General features: G+C 41.1%; 1 long non-coding RNA gene across 1 annotated transcript in view; it reads left to right on the top strand.

The window, feature by feature from the left end:
• Positions 1-19,180, top strand: part of LOC120885496 (uncharacterized) — a 55,769-nt gene that overhangs the window by 12,321 nt on the left and 24,268 nt on the right. The window contains exons 2-5 of the long non-coding RNA XR_013439538.1: positions 6,904-6,934; positions 9,369-9,556; positions 11,818-11,990; positions 15,809-15,911. This is a non-coding gene — a long non-coding RNA (uncharacterized LOC120885496). The remainder of the gene's footprint in view (positions 1-6,903; positions 6,935-9,368; positions 9,557-11,817; positions 11,991-15,808; positions 15,912-19,180) is intronic.

Here is a 19,180-nt window from a genome sequence, read left to right as displayed (position 1 = left end):
ATGAGTCTTGGAACCAGGGTGACTAGGTTTAAAGGCCTATTATCATTTATTAGCCACTCACTATAGACTGAATTTTTGTGTTCCCCCTCAGATTTGTATACTGAAAACTAATCCCCAAGCTCAGAGCGTTTGTAGGGACTTTGGGAGGAAATTAAGTTACGAGGGCCAAGACGTCTCAAATGGGATGACAGCCCTCACCAGAAGTGGCTCCTTTCCCTCTTCCCTTTTGCTAGGTGAGGGCACAAGATCAGAAAGTCCTTGATCTTGGACTTTCCAGCCTCCAGAACTATGAGCAATACATTTCTGTTGTTCATAAGACACCTGATTTTTGCTGTTTTGCTATAGTACCTTCAATGGACCCAGGGACAAGGTAACATAGGAGAGTCATTTTTGACTGCTCTGTATCTCAGTTACTCTAAAACATATGTGGTAATGGCAATCCAGTATAGCTGCTGAGAATTAAATGAGTGACTATTTATAGAGCACCTGGTGCCTGGGGGTCACTCAGCCCATGTCAGCTGTGTTTGTTGCGGCTGATGAACTACTGAACAAATCTCTGCTTTTCTGCATATTAATTTCTGTCTGGAAGCAAGCATCATGGAGGTGGCCTCCCCTTACTTGACTGACCAGTGAAGGCCACACTGTCTTCTTCCCATCTCCTCCACAGCTGGAATCCTGCCCCCTCGCTCTTGCTCTCTCTTGCTCTCACTCTCTGTGTGGATTGTTGGAAGAAAAGCCTGGTGAGGTTGGAAGATTGACAGCCTTTTTGTAGCTGGAAGTTGCTGCCTGGGGAATTCAGAGGCTAAGCTCCAGAGGTGGGAAACATGCTAGAATCAGTATCTAACCCAGGCTAAAGGGCCCAGGGCTTATGGAACTAGGGAGGCATCAGCTCCCATTTGGGTCTGAGGCTTGGGGCTGCCTTCTGATTGCTGGTACCCAGGAACCAGAACACTGCTCCAACCCCATCAGTCATCCTGCAATTAGTGAAATGGAGGCACACATGCTGGCTTGCAGATTGTGGGTGGGAGGACAGGATGTGGTGGGAAATAGCTCACCAACTCGAGGGGCGGGGGTGGCATTTGTCTGTGTTCCCTGGTGATTTGGCAATGGAGGCTGCTGGGCACCTCACATGGGATTGGCAGCCTTTGAAAAACCCTCTTGAGCCCCAGCCTCTTTCCTTCTGTCTGCCAGGTTATAGGTGGGCATCGTTTTTGCCCTATGGGCAGCAAGATTAACAAGAACAGAGGCAGGACACCAGGCACATCCTGGGGTAAGGACAGACATGAGAGAAGGTGAAGCCTGGTTAAAGGCATGGGGCAAAGGATGTGAGCCCAGGGGGCAAGCTCAGGCTGAGGAGAGTGGAGCTTAGCTATAGGGACTCAGGGGAACAGTCTTTGTAGCTGCCTATGGAAGCATGTGGATATGGATATAAATAACCTAGAGGGTTCTCAGGGAAATCCAGGTTTCTGACTTGTCTTGGAAAACTAACGGTTCAGCTAACAGCTTATATTACTGCAAGGCAATACCCAGTTAGGACTGCAGCATGGCTGCCCACTTTGGACGGGACACCCACTCTCTGGTCTGATATATTCCCCTTTGCTTCCCTATCATCATCCAAGCCCAGAAGCCCAGTGCCAATGACCATCATCAACCAACACTGGGCCTGTATCACCTTTTGGATTTCTGACCTTTGGTCTGGGATATTAGTGATTTGGTCCCTACTGAGGGTGGTCAGGAGGCTGTGGAAGACATAGCCCTAAGCTGAGACCAGAAGGCCCAACTTGTCCTATGAACAGTGTTACAGACAGAGGGTGTAGCTATTGCAAAGTTCCTGAGGCAGGAAAAGGCATCCTAGGCTCTTGGAACTCCAGGAATGTAGTATTCCAGGCAGACTCCACCTTGGGAAGAGGAGAGGAAAAACTTTCCAGACAAGTTGGAAAGATATTCCAGCTAGGATAGAGAAGAGGCTTCTGGGTCACTGTGCCAGTGGGGAGAACCCTTGAAGGCCACATGGGATGGGGTCACTACGCTTTCCAATGCTTCTTTGTCCTGAGGCTGACCTAGATCCCAAGGGATGGGAAGTTGCTAGGCACTGACCACACTTGTGATCATCTGGGAAATTTCTGTCCAATCCACTCATAGGAGCCCTGGGCAGACTGTCCTTACTCATCAGTCTGAGCATCTTTCCCCAGCTCTGGTCTGGGAATGCATCTGTCTCCTTGACTGGAGACCCGATATCTCGGCCAGGGTGGGCTGCCTCTTAGCCTTAGGTCTTGGAGGGAGATTCTGGTACAATCCACCCTTCTACAGCCTGACAGCCCCCAGGAGCCTACCCATACAGAGAGAGAGAGAGAGAGAGAGAGAGAGAGAGAGAGAGAGAGAGAGCGAGAGCAGATCCTGAGCTTGGGTGTGTGGGGGAGACAGAGCACCCACAGGGAACTCTTTTTGGGGCCTCCTTTTAGAGAGAAAATTTTTTGCTCAGCTTTATTCTATGTGGTTCCCTCACTTGGGAATGACAGAGGAGCTGCCCTGGCCCCAAGGGGGTGGAGCCTAACCAGCCAGTGGGTCCTCAACCAGCTGGGGTTGGGATGGCTGCAGAAGGACCTTACTCCCCCCTTTTCTGAACTTTGAAAGCATCTCAAGAAACACAAATGTCTTTATGTTGTTCTAAAGACAATCGACTTTTTTTCTAATTGTGAAAGTAATGCATGTTCATTGCTTTCACAAATAATGGGAAAATAGGGACTAGAACACAGAGAAAAATGAATACTACTTGTAATTTTACCACCAACGTCAGCTTCATGATTTCAGATGTTTACTCTACAGAGGGGTACTCCCTTGGGTGAGACAGTCAGTGGGGGTAGTAGAAGGTGGGGCATCCTAGAGCAGGAAGTCCTGGTTGAACACCTCATTCCAATACCTGTGAGTGGCACCATCTTGAGTACACTGCTTGGTTTCCTTGGTGGTGGGTTTTTTTAGTGGAGGAAGCCATCACACTTGGCCAAGTTTGCTGATCTACAAAATAAAGATAAAGACATTGCATCTCTCAGGGGGCTAGATATTGTTTGGCACCTTGTGAAACACTCAATACATCTTACTGTGTGTGTGTGTGTGTGTGTGTGTGTGTGTGTATGTGTGTGTCTTTATCTATATCCATTCACACATCTATTTTTTTAAAATACAAAATTGGGAGGCTACAGACAACAACATTTTCTAACCTATTTTTTTTCCACTTTGCACCTATAGTAAGTATGAGTTTTATGCCACAAATATAGGCATTTAAAGAAAGATTAGGTCATTATATCAAATATTACCTGGCTCTGTGTACCTACCCTGCTTCACCATTGGCTCTGTGTCCACTCTGTCGAGAACTGGACTAGAAATAGTGAAAATCTTATCCTTTGTGTGTGTCACGATGTGGGTTTCCTGCTTTGGGTTTCCTGCTTTTGAGCACCAGGTCCCTTGTTCTTGGGCACGCTGCAGTTTCTGTGCTGGGCTTGGCAAGAGGGTGTTTGTCAGGATGGGAAGAGGGGGCTGGGATTTAGATTGGAGTGTCCTGGGACTTGCTGCTGCCATTTCCCTGAGGACCACCATCTGCCTGTGGCACAGATGAATATGGAGTGGAAAGATGGGAAGGGCCAAGGGGACAGTTCCTGCAAATCTTTCTTCTGTCCCTATTCTCTCTCTCTGTCTCTCCCTATCAACAGCTTTCCCCTTTCCCCTCAAATTGCCCCTATGAGTTTAGAATTTGGAACAAAAACCCAGAAGGGGGCTTGGGGTTGTGGTTCCCTGGCAGAGTGCTTGCCTGGCATGTGTGAGGCACCGGGTTAGATTCTCAGCACCACATATAAATAAATGAATAAAAGAAAAAGGTTCATCAACATCTTAAAAATATTTTAAAAAAAGCAAAACAGAAGGGAGGTTGCCCTGCAACACATCTCGCCCCTGAGGCCAGTGAGCATTTACTTGTCGAGAGAGAAAAAAAAGGAGGAAGAACAAAATACAACAACCCCTGGCCTCCCTGCTTCTTCTTCATAGAGACAGCCAACACCAGCTATTATCTCAACTTCTTATTATACAGTGGACATTAGACAGTGACTTTTTAAAAATGTCATTAAGAATTCTTTTGCAGGGTGACCTTTACGAGTTCCAAGAGATTGCAATATATTGATATTTCCCATTTTCTAATGCTTTGCTATTTAATATAACTGTAATAAGTATTCTTATACCTAAAATGTGAATGGATGGCTGATGCTTTCTTAGGATTTCTAGAATCGACCTTTACTGGGTCAAAGTATCTGGTTTATGTTTAAGGCATTTGGTCTTTTTCTGACCTTTACACTACTGTGCAAATCCCAAGTCACTCAGCCATATCTAAAGTCCTAAGTTCTTTTCGTGGGTAAGAGGGGACTTCATCTAGCTCCAGGGGCTTTACCAGTCTTGGCTTTTGGGGCACAAATGGCCTTCTTTTTTGCAAGGTGTCCTGAAAGTTTGCTAAATGCAACAGTGAAATTCCACAGTTACTTAGCACCAGGCTGCATTCTGGACAGGAAAGAGGCTATGGGTCAACACCTTGGAGTTCTGATGTCTAGTTTGGGTGTGTAGGGAGAGGGAGGCTCTCAATGGATGCTCATTCCCTCAGTCCTAGAATCAAGTGGTTTTTCCCTTCCAACATTTTTTCTCTTCAATTTCTTCCAGATGCCCATCTGCAAGCTGGTATAAGGTCAATGATGCAATTTTCATTTGTGGCAAACTGAGGGAGGAAAAAAGAAAAAGGACTGTGGAATGAATTTTTAATGAGGCTAGTTTTTTTTTTTAATTTAATTTTAAGGAATGTCCTTTATTTTGAAAGAATAACCTTCCTTTTTGGTGTTAAAATGTTCTTTCTCTTGTGAAATGATCATGAAAGTAAATGACATTTTCTTTTACTCTCCCCACTTGGCAGTTTTAAACCTGGGAATTTTGGCTGATGCCTTTCTGTCCATGTTTGTCCCTTCACCCCATTTTGTGTTTCTGTGTAAATTTGTCTAGTCAAAAATAATAAAAAATTAGGGTCTACTGGGTTAAGTCTTCTCAAGGGTTAGCTCAGTCCATGGCCTTTGTTATGGTTTGGATATGAGGTGTCCCCCAAAAGCTCATGCGTGAGACAATGCAAGAAGGATTAGAGAAGAAATGATTGGGTTATGAGCATCTTAATCCATCTAGTGAATTAATCCTCTGATGGGATTAACTGAGTGGTAACTGAAGTGGGCAGGGAGTGGACAGAGGAGGTGGTCCCTGGGGACATGACTTTGGGGTATATATTTTGTATCTAGTGAGAGGGGGTCTCTCTCTCTGCTTCCTGATCATCATGTGAACCATTTCCCTCTGCCACAGTCTTCTGCCATGATGTTCTGCCTCACCTTGAACCTTGAGGAATAGAGCCAGCCTTCTATGGACTGAGACCTCTGAGACCATGAGCCCCCAAATAAACTTTTCCTCCCCTAAAATTTTTGTTGTGAGATCTTTTAGTCACAACAGTGAAAAATGGACTAGGGCAGCCTTTATTCCACAAAGGCTTCATTCAACAAGTATATGAGGCCTTGTCTCAGGAGCTTTGTGGGTGGGCTTTCTAGTGGTGGATTGTTTTACATTTGCCCAAGCTACTTATGGCTCCCACACTCTTGTAGAGGCTGCAAATAACCCCTCAGAAGACATTCATGTTAAACCCTTGGAACATGTGGACTTATTCTGTAAACGACTGATAAAAGATCTTTCAAGGAGAAATTTATCTTGGGTTATCTGGAGAGACTCTATATGCAATCACACATTCCTTATGAGAGAGGCAGAAGAGGTTGTGAGGCTTGACACACAGAAGGGAAGAAGGCCACATGAACATGGAGACTGTGATGAGACTGAGCAGCCACGAGCCAAGGAATGTCAGTGGTCATCAGAACCTGGGGAGGCAAAGAGCAGACTCTTCCCTAGAGCTTCTGTGGGTAGTGGAACCCTGATGATGCCTTACTTTTGGACTTCTGGTCTACAGATCTGTGAGACAATAAATTTCAGGTTTTTTTCCAGCCACCAAGTTTGTGGAAATTTGTAGCCTCAGGGAACTAATATACCTGGCCAGGTCTTAGTGGCCTTGTCCACTTGCTTGCTCAGCATGGATTTTGTCCAAGACTGGTTATATCAGTGAAATACACACACACACACACACACACACACGAAATTTCCTTCAAAACAATATATCACATATATTTTATATTGTAAAGCTAATTTAATCTGCTGCAAGGTTTTATTGTTTTGGGTGGTAGAGAAATCAATTTCTATCATCCCTGAGGTTCTTTCTTGTCCCAGTATATATGGAAATGTCCTGAAGTCTTGTGTTCTTGGTGAACAGCTCCGATTTTGTGTTCACACAAGTCACTGCTGATAACCCCTCACTGGAGTCTGCATGAACTTGAAGGCAGGTAACTCTGTACCCTCTGTGCCAAGCTGGCCCAGGCAATCGTGAATGGTGCCAGGGCACATCCTTCCAAGGTATGCCATGAGCCAAACCCCTTTATTGTCCTGTCACTTCCCAGGGTCAGCAGGTTCCCCTAGACCACTCTTCCTCCATTCATGCCTAGAATATTGCTTCTTCCTCTGAGTCTTTTTATTTCTTAAACTCACAAAACCAGCTCTCTTATTACCTCTTTATAATAATCTAGAGGATTCTCCCTGTCATGAACTAAACTTTATCCTTCTCCCCAATTTGAACATTGAAGCTTTAACCTCCCAAATTGATGATAGGTGAAAATATGGCTGTTGAGGAGGTAATTAGGGTTAAGTGGGGTTGTAAAGATGGAACTCTAATCTGATAGAATTAGTGTGCTTATAACTAGAGGAAGAAAAAGCAAGGTTCTCTTTTTCTCTTCACAGAGGAAAGGCCATATGAGGACATGCTGAGAAGGTACTCATCTGTGAGTTACGAAGAGAAGCCTCAGCAGAAACAAGCTGTGGTGGCACTTCACCTTGGACTTACAGCCTTCAGAACGGAGAAAATAATGTTCTGTTGTTTAGGCTACCCAGGCTAGGGTGGTTTGCTATGGCAGCTTAGTAGACTATGACAGCCTCTTAATGAGGTTAGACTTTTTTCCAAAACAGAAGTCAAGGGAAGAGTTATTTTGCTGATGGTCTTGCTGCTCCTTCTCTTTGTTCAGAAATATCCAAAGGTCTAACGGGGAGAGTGAGGTGAGGTCCTCTACTGGTGATGTTCAGAGAGAGGACACACCTATATCCTACCTTCAGCACTAAGGACAAAACACCATTAAATACCTAGCTAATCGACCCTTCCATTTTATTCTTGGTTCTGTTTGCAAACATGAACATCATGGATCAGCCTGCAATACAGTGCTTAAAGGAACAAGTGTTCTACCACTGAGTTAGATCCCCAGCCCCATGGTTCCAAATTTAAGTCAAAGGGTTTTAGACTGTATTATCTCAAATATGACTCCTTTCTAGGTAGCATAATTTCATATTTCTCCAATGAATATCAGTTTCCAGAATGTCATCCACCAAACATGGATCCTACAAAAACAAGTACTGATCCTACTTATTCCTTTAAGCACACTGAGTGCTCAGTCCCTAGCTCTGGGGGAGTCTCTCCAAGATCTGACATGATAGGGAGGGAGGAACAATGGATGATAGAACCCCAGAGGTAAGAAGAAAGGAGATATAGGCTCTACCATCTATGTTTATGAAAATACTTTCCATAGGGTAACAATATTAATCATCATCAAAATAAAATAATTCTATGGAATGAAATTAAGGGAATGTTGGGTTTAATTGAGGTAAGTTGTTGTCTTCCTTTTTTTTTTGGCAGGTCTTCTTATAGTCTTTAATATATGAATGTTCACTATAAATCTCAAGGGGAGGATTCACACATGTGGCACCTCACAAATTAAGACCTAGCTTTTCACCAAGCATCTTGTAGGATCAGTGTTTCGTGGATGACATTCTGGAAACTGATATTCATTGGAGAAATATGAAATTATGTGACCTAGCAAGGAGTCATATTTGAGATCATGCAGTCTGAAACCTTTTGGTTTAAGTTTGAGGCAACTGGACTGGGGATATAGCTCAGTGGTAGAACACTTGCCTAGATCTTCTGCAAGGAGCTGGGTTTGATTCCCCAGCACTGCAAAAACAATAAAAATAAAAATAAAATTTGGAGAAATTGAGCTCCAGGAAAGTAAAAGGATTTACTAAGCCAGCCAGTAAGAGCCAGGGCTGGTATCTAGGTCTCTTAATTTTCAGGCTGGTAGTGTTAAAATTATTTTTAAAGGAGAAGTTTATTTGGGGGTCATAGTTTCAGATATGTCAGTCCATGTTCAGCCAGCACCATTGTTCTGGATTCATGGAAGGCTCTGTGTTGGAAAGCTGCTCTCCTCAGGGTAGCTGGGAAGGAGAGAGAGAGAGAGAGAGAGAGAGAGAGAGAGAGAGAGAGAGAGAGAGAGAGCGAGCGAGCGCCAGGCTGGTGTTCTTACTTCTATACCCAGCTGGAGACTTCCTGGTCAGAAAGTACTAGCCCTCGGGGTACTCAGACAGGCACCCCACTTTGACCTGCTCAGATCTTTGATGGTACTTAATTGCATTAGCAAGAGGGCTGGGAAAATGCTCAGCATCTTACCCATTTTTTAAAAGAAAAAAAAATCATTTTGCATTTAATAAATCAGATCCAAATCTAGTTTATCCAGCACATTTCTTGGTAAGATTGAAAGCCTCGGGGAACTTAATCCCACGTTTCTGATTCATCTTCATTGGAGCTCATCTATTTTTATTCTCTAAGTTGTTTCTCTGGCCCTTGCCCTCTGAGCTTTCTTCTAATCTCTCTTCCCTCAGAAATGAGGCATTATACTTGAACAGATGGAAAGTTTCCCCGCCCCCAACCATTAAACCTTCCCTAACCTTCTCAAAGAGAATAAAACCCCCCAAACCTTAAACAGCCTTGGAAATTCTTAACTACTTTTCAAAATGGAGAGATGCATGTCAGAAAGCTGCAGAGGAGAAGAGCGTTTGGGAGAACAGAATGGAAGTGAATAATGTTCCAAAAATCAGGCCTGTGAAGATCTGGGATGATTCATCCTGAAAGATGGCCAAAGGGTGATTTAACAATTCTGGCAGAAGAACTATTGTTTCAGAGCCTGGGGACCAATTCTTCCAAGAAGGGAACAGGAGGAAAGGGCTTAAAGCTGCAGCTTGCAGGAAGTAGGTTAGACACCAAGAAGGGTGTTTTGAATGGGTGGTCATTAATACATTAGAGTGGGTGTGAAGGATTTACAGAATGGCCCCTGGGGCAGTGGAAAGATCACACAGGTTATATATCTTGTTTGATTACTTTTGAGGTCTACAACCTTTGATAAGGTACCAACCTTGAGACCCTGTGCCCCTGTTTAAGAAAAGTGGAGATGACCTCTTCTTCTCAGCATTGTCAGGAGAACGGGATAACACAGGTCATGTTTCTGGCTAACTTCAGGTACTCAGAACTGGTAATCCTGTATACGATGATGAGCTGGCAATCCTGATGATGATGGTAAGTGATGAGTATTAGGTCCCATTCCCTCACCTTTATAGTCTCATCTGGGGGTGAATTTCTATGCTTGTAAACGACGCAGCAGCCAAGGGAGAGGTCTGGCTACTTAGGGTGCAGGTAAGAGCCTTGCTTCTCAGAAATTCCTGGGCATGGACTCTACTTCCCTCCCTCCTAGGAGAAAACACGATATCACTGATGCCACAATTATTTCAAGGATGAGGAGAATCTAAGTCTAGAAATATCCCCTCACCTGGACCATTAGAGGTATAGATATATTCTTTCTGAATGGTGATGTGGGGCTCTTGTATGAAAAGTCTCTACTGTAGCTAAAATTACCTCTCAGGTCAGGGAAGAGCTTACCTTTGGTGGAGAGAGTCATCGTCAGTTAAATGCCACCCCCTAGGAAATTTGGGCCACATATGGGATTTGATATCTTGTCTATCACTCGGCACAGTCATTTTGTCATGGCTTCTGTTTCATATTAAATTTTGGAAGAATTTTTCAGTGGATGTCAGTGTGCCGAGTTTTGTTTTGCCAATACACAATCCACCTGAAAATCGCTGTCCCAGCTACTTAGGGAGGATAGCGTAGGATAAGGGTCAAAGTGAGTGGTTAAGGGTATAGACCCAGTTGGTGAAGGATGGGGTCAGGACAGCCAGAGTAACCACAGGAAGCTTTTTGGAGGAGTGGAAATTCTTTGAGTCTTTTAAGGAGTTCTACCTTAGGAAGGCAAAGCTTGCAGCAAGAGGTCACTAGGTGGGATGACAGCTTGTACCAAAGTTTGAAGCTAGCAATGAATCAGTGGCTTGGAGTAGATATCATTTAGGAGAGGAATCAGAGATGAGACTGGATCAGGAGGTTGGGGGAGCTTCCTGGGTCCTTGAAAGTCACACCAACATGGTGTTTGACCTTGATATCCTGGGCACAGGGGAACTACAGGAGATTGGTATGAACCCAAATGAACTATTCAGCAAGACTATACATAGCAAACTCAGTATTTAAATAGCTTCATGGAGTAGAAAATCTACCAAACGTTAGGAGAAAATTGGTGGAAAAATTCAATCATAAAAATAATTTGTATTCACAGTGTAACATTTAGAAAATATAGAAAAGTATAGGAGGTAAAATTTACTTAGTCCTAGTACTCCTAGGTATTCTGAAGAATCTGTTATAGTTTTTCTTTTTAAAATTTATTTTTTAAATTAGCTTTTACATATACATATATAACTTGTATATGTAAAATGTATATATAGATATATTCAGCTTTACATATTTTTTAAAAAGTGCTTTGCAATATAAGGTCTTTATAAATGCAATATCAACTGTATCATGATATTGTAAAGATATAGTAAATCATTTCCTGATGGACAGATATTTGTTTAAATTTTTTAAAAATTTGTGATAAATGTAAATTTTATCAGTGTACCTGTATTTAGATTTGTTTGCATCAAAGTATATGATGTTTATTATTAACATGTCTATTAACTATGTTTGATCACATTTAGCTACCCTTTACTTGTACAGGGTATTCTAGGTTAAAAAGAAATATCTTCACTACATTGAAAAATATGAATATTTTAACTTTCATGTCTTTGATACTTGTAAAGCTGAATATTTTCCCATATGTTTGTATATAAACTTCTATGAAATGCTTAATAATAGCTTTGGCCAGTAACTTATATTAGAATTATGGTATTTTATTGTTATTAAGTTATATGTGTGTGTGTGTGAGTGTGTGTGTGTATGGGTAGCAGAGATTAAACCAAGAGCCTTGAGTGAGATTTTTTTTAATGTAATAATACTTTTAATGTCTATTTTATGATAAAATTTATTTTTTAAAATAAAAATTAAGATACATCTTAAAAAAGATAGTACATGAGTCATAATCCAATTATCTAGAGTTAAACACTGTTGTATTGTAGTGAATATACTGCCAAAATTCTTCTAATCATGCATATCTATGGGTAAAATGGGGGCACATACCAAAAAAGAAAAATGGATGTACTTTTCCATACTATTTTGTAACTTTTATTTCATGTGTTAGACAGAAGATGTCTTTCCTATGCAAATGGATGTAATTTAGACTTATATTGCTATTTTTCCTATTTGTATCATAATTTATTATGTGCTATATCTTGTTTATTTGATCAATCTTAATATTAATTGCTATGTTGAAAAGTTCCTTTTTTTTACTTCTAAACATATCTCTAGTGAATATATTGTAATTATAACTATATGCCATTGTCCTCTTACTTCCTAAGGAAAACTTCTGAGAAGTGGAGTTGCTGGGTCATAGGGTGGATGTATTTAATGTTTTGATATGTATCACTGAACTGCTCTCTGTGAAGTAGTAAGACTCCTCACTCCCATCTACCACACTGTTTCAATACTACATTACTAATGAGGGATGTTTGCAACCTTGCCAATCTGACAGGTGAAAATGTTTTTCATTTGATTTGTATTTGTTTGTTTATTGGAGAGATCAAGAAGTTTTTAACTAATCAATAATCTATTTTGTATTTTCTTGTCTGTATGTGGTCCAATTTTCCCTTGAAATGTTTGTACAGAGACTTTGTTTTAAATATGACTTCCACATATTGTTCTTTTGAAAAATAGTCAACTCCAACCATTCTCATCTGTATCTTTTATTTTCTGTGATTTTCAGATCAGAGGATCTGGGGAGTAGTTTTTGAATTACCTGTAAGAACATAGATGAGTTGAAAGAAGGAGAAAGGCTGATGATTTGGAGAAAAAGATATCCAGAAGCGGGCACATGTTGGCAGGACTATCATAAGGAAATAAGGGCATTGGGCAAAAAAAATCAAGCTGTGGGTGGAGCATAAAGAAAGATTAGTTTGAATTCTTTTTGATTTTTAGGTGTTTTTTTTTGTCAAGAGTTACTTCCATCATTCTAAACAATGGACATGAAAATCACCTCTTCATTCCATATGTTAATGGGTCAACAATTTGTTCAGTTTCTTCCTTTGAAATATATCTTGGATTTGAACTTTCTTCTGTATTTTCCCAACAGCATTATGATTACTCTCACGTGTGTGTGTGTGTGTGTGTGTGTGTGTGTGTGTGTGTGTGTGTGTATACCCAAACAGCTCTAGGAGGACTTTGCTTACCTTACTGACTTCATGTCTTAGCATCCAAAACACACCTCCAAACAGAGCAGATACTTAATTTGTATATTTTTAAATGTTATATATTTAAAAATATATGTTATATATTTTAAAATGAATAGATGGAGTAATCGGAAAGGATGGGTGGTTTGACTGCACTCTAAGAAAGAAGTCAGTCTCTCATCCTTTATGCATGTGTGCCTGAAACCCCTTGTGAAGAGAGACAGATTTAAAAAATGAATTATTTGTAGTAACAGTGAAGATTGCTGCTGTAAGTAATAGAAGGTGACATGAATTAGATCAAACAAATGGGGTAACTTTTTATAAAGATATTGCTTGTTTTCATTGAAAACACAGGCAGAGAAGCAGCTGGGTGCTAGCAAGGAACTAGAATGAACTTTTCAGTCTCTTGTGTTTTTTCCTTTTCAAATGTCTGCTCCTGGGGATTGTTTCTTATTACCCTGAAGTCCAGTTTTCTCTTCTTGGACAGAGGATGCCACAATGCAGTCACCATTAACTTTTGAATCAGGATCTCCTCCATTGAAGACACTCTTCTGAACTGAACAAGAATCTCCCAGTCCCGCTTACAAATTCCCAACAGAAAGGGCCAGCTGACTGTGACTTGGAGGCAGGGTCATGTTGTTGAAGGGTGGATGTGGGCAGAGACCCATGAAGGGGTCAACAGTGACTATAAGCGGCCTGGCCTTGGGCTGGGTAGAACAAGTTGTCCTATGTAGCTGAGCTCTATTGAATTTTCACCTTTAGAATGTCCCATCTGGGCTCTGTTCATTTTGGTCAAAGATTTCACCAAGGATATCCAGAAGCAGGTACATGTTGTCAGGACTACCTAAGGAAATAAGGGAGTTGGGCAAAAATGTTAATACATGAACTTGGAATTAGTGCCAACTTTTTTTTTTTTGGTGGTAATTTTTATTAAGGACACAGTTCTCTACTTGGCCCTAATAGTTCTTTTCAACTAGGATGGCTAGATTTGACTGGTGTCTATTCCAGTTATGTATGTTCCAGCAATGTTAAGGATAAACTTACACTGAAAAATTATTCATTGTTTGCCTTCAGTTGTAATTTAACTGTGTGTCCAGTATTTTATCCGGCAACCCTACCCCAACATCATTAATTATAAGTGGAAAGGAAGGTAGGAGTAAGCTGAAATATGTTAATTGTTATTTTGAGGTTCCAGTGTTTGGGCACTTTTTAATTCATTGTCTAGAGCATTAAATTATAAGTTATTTATTGTCTTGGTGCATATTCCTGGGAGGCAAGGGTGTGGGCAATCAAAAAAGGGGGATAATAATTAGACATGTGACTAAACATTTCATTGTTTTCCTTTCTACGTAGAAACTAACCAACTGACTTTCTAAAACCTCACTTGTTTATGTCTGTATTTTAAAATCAGAGATTATCCCTTTGAACATTTTCTCCATTCTGGAAAGATCAATAAGTTCCTAAAAAGAACAGCAGTGAGACTCTCAAGCATTTCATACCTTATCAGAGTGTGCATTAGTAATATAGCTCCAATTGCTTTCTCTCCTACTCACAACCCAGTGAAAACCAATTGATTTCATTTCCATAGGTTCAGTTATTCATTCTACAAACCTTTACTGAGCAACAACTAAGACACTAACTTGAGAATGATGCCAAAGACATTCCTGTCCTCTTCTATCACAGTTCTCAGCACTGTATATTATAGTGGATAGCCTCTGCCTACCCATAGGCCAGGGGCTCCTCAGAGTGGAGACCATGCTTTACTCACCTCTGTCACCTTGGCTTCCAGCATAGCTTCACACAGCGCCAGACTGAAACCTAATGCTTGAAGATTTCAAGGGAAAGAGGTTTCAAAAAATGTGGATGAATTGGCTGAAAATATTTTTGGACCCATTCATGGTTTCCTGATAGTCTGATCCTTTCCAGGGACTGAGCTGTAAAAGTCTCTGACATCTCAGTGTATAGACCTTCTGACATGATCCAGAAAGACACTGGATCTCCTTGCTCATAGTAGACTAACGCTGGGGAGAACCATGTGTGTGAGGGAGTGTGGGCGTGGGTGGGGAGGGGTGGGGAAGGAAAGAGTCTCCAGGGAAGGAAAAAGCCATTAATTTTAATGCAGAGTTTGAACTGCTATTTTCTCTAGCCCAGAAGCTGTCTCAGAAAGCATCTGGGGACTCAAGACGTGGCTTCGGGAGGCATTTTGTCATATATTACATTGGAGACAATACAGGAAGAGGCAATTCACCTTTTCTGAAGGTGTCCATAGCCTCTCTGATTTTTAAGGAGAGTTTCTACACTTGTGACTTTGACCCCCTTGCTCTGCTTCCTTTCTCATTATAAACTTCCAGAGCTAGAGAGAGCCATGGACATCAGAAAAGCTACCCTTTTTGTTTAGCTGATCAGGGAAAAAGAGATGAAGTCACCTGCCTGAGGTCATGCAGGAAATGAATCTTTTGATTCTTGGCCTACTATTTCACCTTTTCCAGAATTTTAAATTATTTTTTGCAAGAATGCATTTTTAAAAATTAATCATAGGAGGAATACCTATGCACATGCATACACATAGCTACATTCATACATACATGCATGTCCCACATACAAGTGGGTTAAAAGCGGTCCTGACTACAGTAAGGGCAATGGCCATTGTGTTTTTCCTTTGACCTCCTTTGGAGTACCTCCACTGAACTATGGGATAGAGAGGAGTCCAATTGAAAAACCATCATACTATTTCACATGGTATTCTAACTCTGACCCTGAATTTTTTTGTGTGTGTTCACAAGAAATGCAATCAATTTCATCATTCTAAAATGTGAGAATGTGCTAACCCTGCTCCATTTCATCTCTAATGCAACTCAGAAATTGGGTGTTGGGGAGAAATTACAGACATCTGGGAAGACGTCTAATACATTTTGGGAACCAGGAGGGTGATGGGAAAAACTGTCCTTCTGTACCCTGCTGAAGGAAGAAGTTAACTTGGTCAGTGTCTCTGTGTGCACCCATTTTCTTCTCAGCAAGAACACAGTCTAGTTTCCTTCCTTCCTATTTTGTGTCTTTACATTCAGAGGTATGAAAGATAGAATCATCAGGTGCTTTTTTGACATAAAAATATTTTTCCCCAAAGGTAAATACCAAATACAATGATTTCTGCCACTTGTTAGTGATAAGGAAGATAGAAGAAGATGGAAGACATGCCTATTGATGAGAGCTCTCAGCGCATCCTTCCTGTGAGTGCAGCACTATTTTTTTGGATGATTGTATCTCTGGACAGACTCCTTTATCATTCATAGACTGAGTTAGAAATTTCCTGTTTTATTCCTTATTCCCTAAATTCTGTCTAACCCAAACCAAGATGGTAGCTCCTCAGAACTTTTGACACTCAACATTTTAGTCTTTTGAAGGGTAAATTACTAACAGATGACTATCACTATAATAGAATCAGAGAGAGGGAGAAAGATGCTCTTAAGACATTGTTGATGCCTCGCCATGCTCTGGGTCTTTTCTATCAAGCTGACAGATGGTCTCATCTTGCTTTTCAGTCTTTCCCTGGGGTCAGTGTCTGAGGATCTTTATGATCATTAAAACTGTTTACATATTAAAGGGAATGTCCCTTTAGCTAAAATGCAAAGACCACTGTGAATATGCATAACCAAGTTTTTCAGTCTGATGAAGAGCTGCCATCCACTATCCAAGGCATTTTTGCATTTACATTTTCCTTAACAGAACCTTAAGGTTATTCTCAGATGATGCCAAATTTTTTTAGGCAATTGCTTTTTAAAATAAAACAATCACCTTTTAAATACACAGAAACCCAATCCTAAGGCAAGTGCAGTCGCCTATCGCCAGAGAAATGGTTTCCCCTCCTAGCTTCTCTGCTGTGATGCAAATCTGTAATGTTAACCTCATGACCAAAGTGAGAGTGTTTCTGCAAATGCTCCTCGAATCACAGATGAGTTTTTCATTTTATTTTCTGAATGACAAAGAGAATATTTTATTGCAACCAAAGAAATGCTAGTAACAGTAAATTCTACTTTATTTAGCATCATTTGGAATTGTGTGCAATGAATAATTAAATAGCAACATCCTGAAGATCAGTTCGTTCAGTTTTCAGAGTTTAGTAGTAGTATTCATTCTCTTGCTAATACTCAGCAACCTTTCCACTTTACTTTAATCTGTGTTGTGAGCCTTGGTTCTTCTCAACCCGCTGAAGACAGTTCATATGAGCATATTGAATTTTGTATTTCTGCTGGTTATATTACCTGAATTCTAGGCCAGAGGCCTGACTCTGGGGTTAGGGGGTCACAATGGATTAGGTCTAGCCACTTGCCCCAAGGGACCAAATAAAGAATGCAGTGGAGTGAAAGCAGAAAAGAAATTTATTTGGTGTGGCCCATGAAGGGAAGGAACAGGAGACCAATATCTTAAGCCTGTCTTTGGGGTTGCTGACAAGAGCTTTGGGATAATATAGGCAAGGGCCAGGGGCTTGCATAGCTGGCAGTATTGTTTAGGCTGTGGCCTGGTTGATGATTATCTTAAGATTGATCATGTGAGGGCTTGTCAGATGAAAGTTGCTGCTGTCTGGAGGGTAGTTTCACCCTTTGTCATACAAATGTTTATTGATCAGACCTGTTGTTCCTAGAAATCAAGGTGACTCTTGGACAGAATGACTCAGAGAAAAAAACAGATTGAAAAGGCAAGATGGAGTTAGTTAATGATTTGGTCCTCCTTCAAACCCCCACTATCAAGTCACCATTCCATTTTTAGGGGAAAAAAGCCAAAGGTTGTTTCTTCTGAAACTTTTTCCCCGCTGATGGGGTCTAATGTAGGAACTTTGAAGTGGTAGATTTTCACAGGTAGAGTAAGAAAACTTAGTTTAATGTATCTTTTCTGGGGAATATAATAGAGATATTTCCATAATGGCATAAATAGTGTTGACACCATTCTTGCAAATGCAGTAAGTCAAACAGCACCCAAAAGATGAGGAGAGAGATTAGGAAAGCTAAGGACTAATTAATCACTTATTATCAGCTTTTAAATGAATATTCCTTAAAGGACTAACATGTCTATGTGCAGAATTGAGTGGGAATCTAACTTGGAGCTTCAGATAGCAAAAGGAGGCAGATGCAATATGAAGGCAGAGATGCCAAGCTTTTGTTTGGTTTGGTTACTCATTGGGCATCTATAGGCCCAAGTGAAGGCTCAGTGCTTTTAGCAAAAGCAATGCAACATCCAGTTCCTTGTATTTTGGCAGAAGAAAGTCCAGTTCTCAACCCAAACTTTTGTGACTGAGTGAGTGCCTCTCTGAAGTGGTGCCCTTCCTCTGTTCTCATTCTCATACCAAATCCAGTGACTGGGGGAACAAATCTGTCCTGCTTGTGCTGAAAAATGTTAACATAGGAGTCTTGAGATTACTATTTTTATAAAGGCTTGCTTGCAAGATTGACCTGGGTGCCTGGGAACTTGGTATGTGGGAGGGTTCCCCAACAGATTCTCTCACTGTGCATAAACTATCCCTTCAAATTATTGGGTTTATGCTGCATATTTGATTTTTTTGGGGAGTCTAGAATTTTGATATGTGTCAAGCAGAGGGTTCCTACGTGGGCAGCCCCCAATATGAATCTTGGGTGCTGAGTGTCTGCAAGCTTCTCTGGTAGACTGTATTGCACATGTACTGTCACAGTGGGACAGTGGAGGAAAGAGGCACATTTTATACGGCTCCTCTTGGTGAGGTCCTTGGAGGCTTTCTCCTGTTTCTTATTATACTTTGCTTCATAAGTTTTTCCCTTAAATTTTTTTTTGATCTGTTTTCTAATAAATCATACTGTTGAGTACAACTGTGTGCTAGGTCTTGTGATCAAACCTGGGACATTCTTAGAGACCTCTCTCATCCTGGACACACTGTTTGCTCAGCTTGGGGCACCAGATTTTCCACATGTGCATCTGTCTGTGAATTGCAGGTGATGTTACACTTTTAGAAATGTAGGGTCCTACTGCAGATTGTGTGGTGACAGCATTACCCTTATTTTACTTAAAAAAAACTTGAGTTATGATTTACATGAGTGAGATGTTTAGATCACCTTGATTAATATTTTTGCTGTATTTATACAAAAACCAGTTTCTCTCGGGGAAGGTACTGATGAGGTTGACATAACAAAGCTAAATTCTGAGGTCTGTGGTGGGAGCTGTGGTAAAGGTCTTTGTGAGTTGAGTTTGCATCCGGTTGGGAAAGAGTCCCTGTGATGGTTTATTTCATGGTTCAGCTTGATTAGGCTAGGGGATGCCCAGATATTTGAACAAACATTATTCTAGGTTTGCCTATGAGGATGATTCTTGAGGAGATTAACATTTAATTTGGTAGATGGGGTAAATCAGATTGCCTTCCCTGATGTGGTTTGGCCTCATCCAGTGGATCAAAAGCTTGAACAGAGCAAAACTCTGACCCTTCAGGGTGTGAGGGGGAACTCCTGCTGGATTTCCTTGCACTGGGGACAAGGTC

The sequence above is a fragment of the Ictidomys tridecemlineatus genome, chromosome 1, assembly GCF_052094955.1.
Source record: "Ictidomys tridecemlineatus isolate mIctTri1 chromosome 1, mIctTri1.hap1, whole genome shotgun sequence".
In the NCBI taxonomy this organism is placed as follows: domain Eukaryota; kingdom Metazoa; phylum Chordata; class Mammalia; order Rodentia; family Sciuridae; genus Ictidomys; species Ictidomys tridecemlineatus.
The sequence above is the reverse complement of the archived record's forward strand: the minus strand, read 5'-3'. Positions and strand labels throughout refer to the sequence as shown.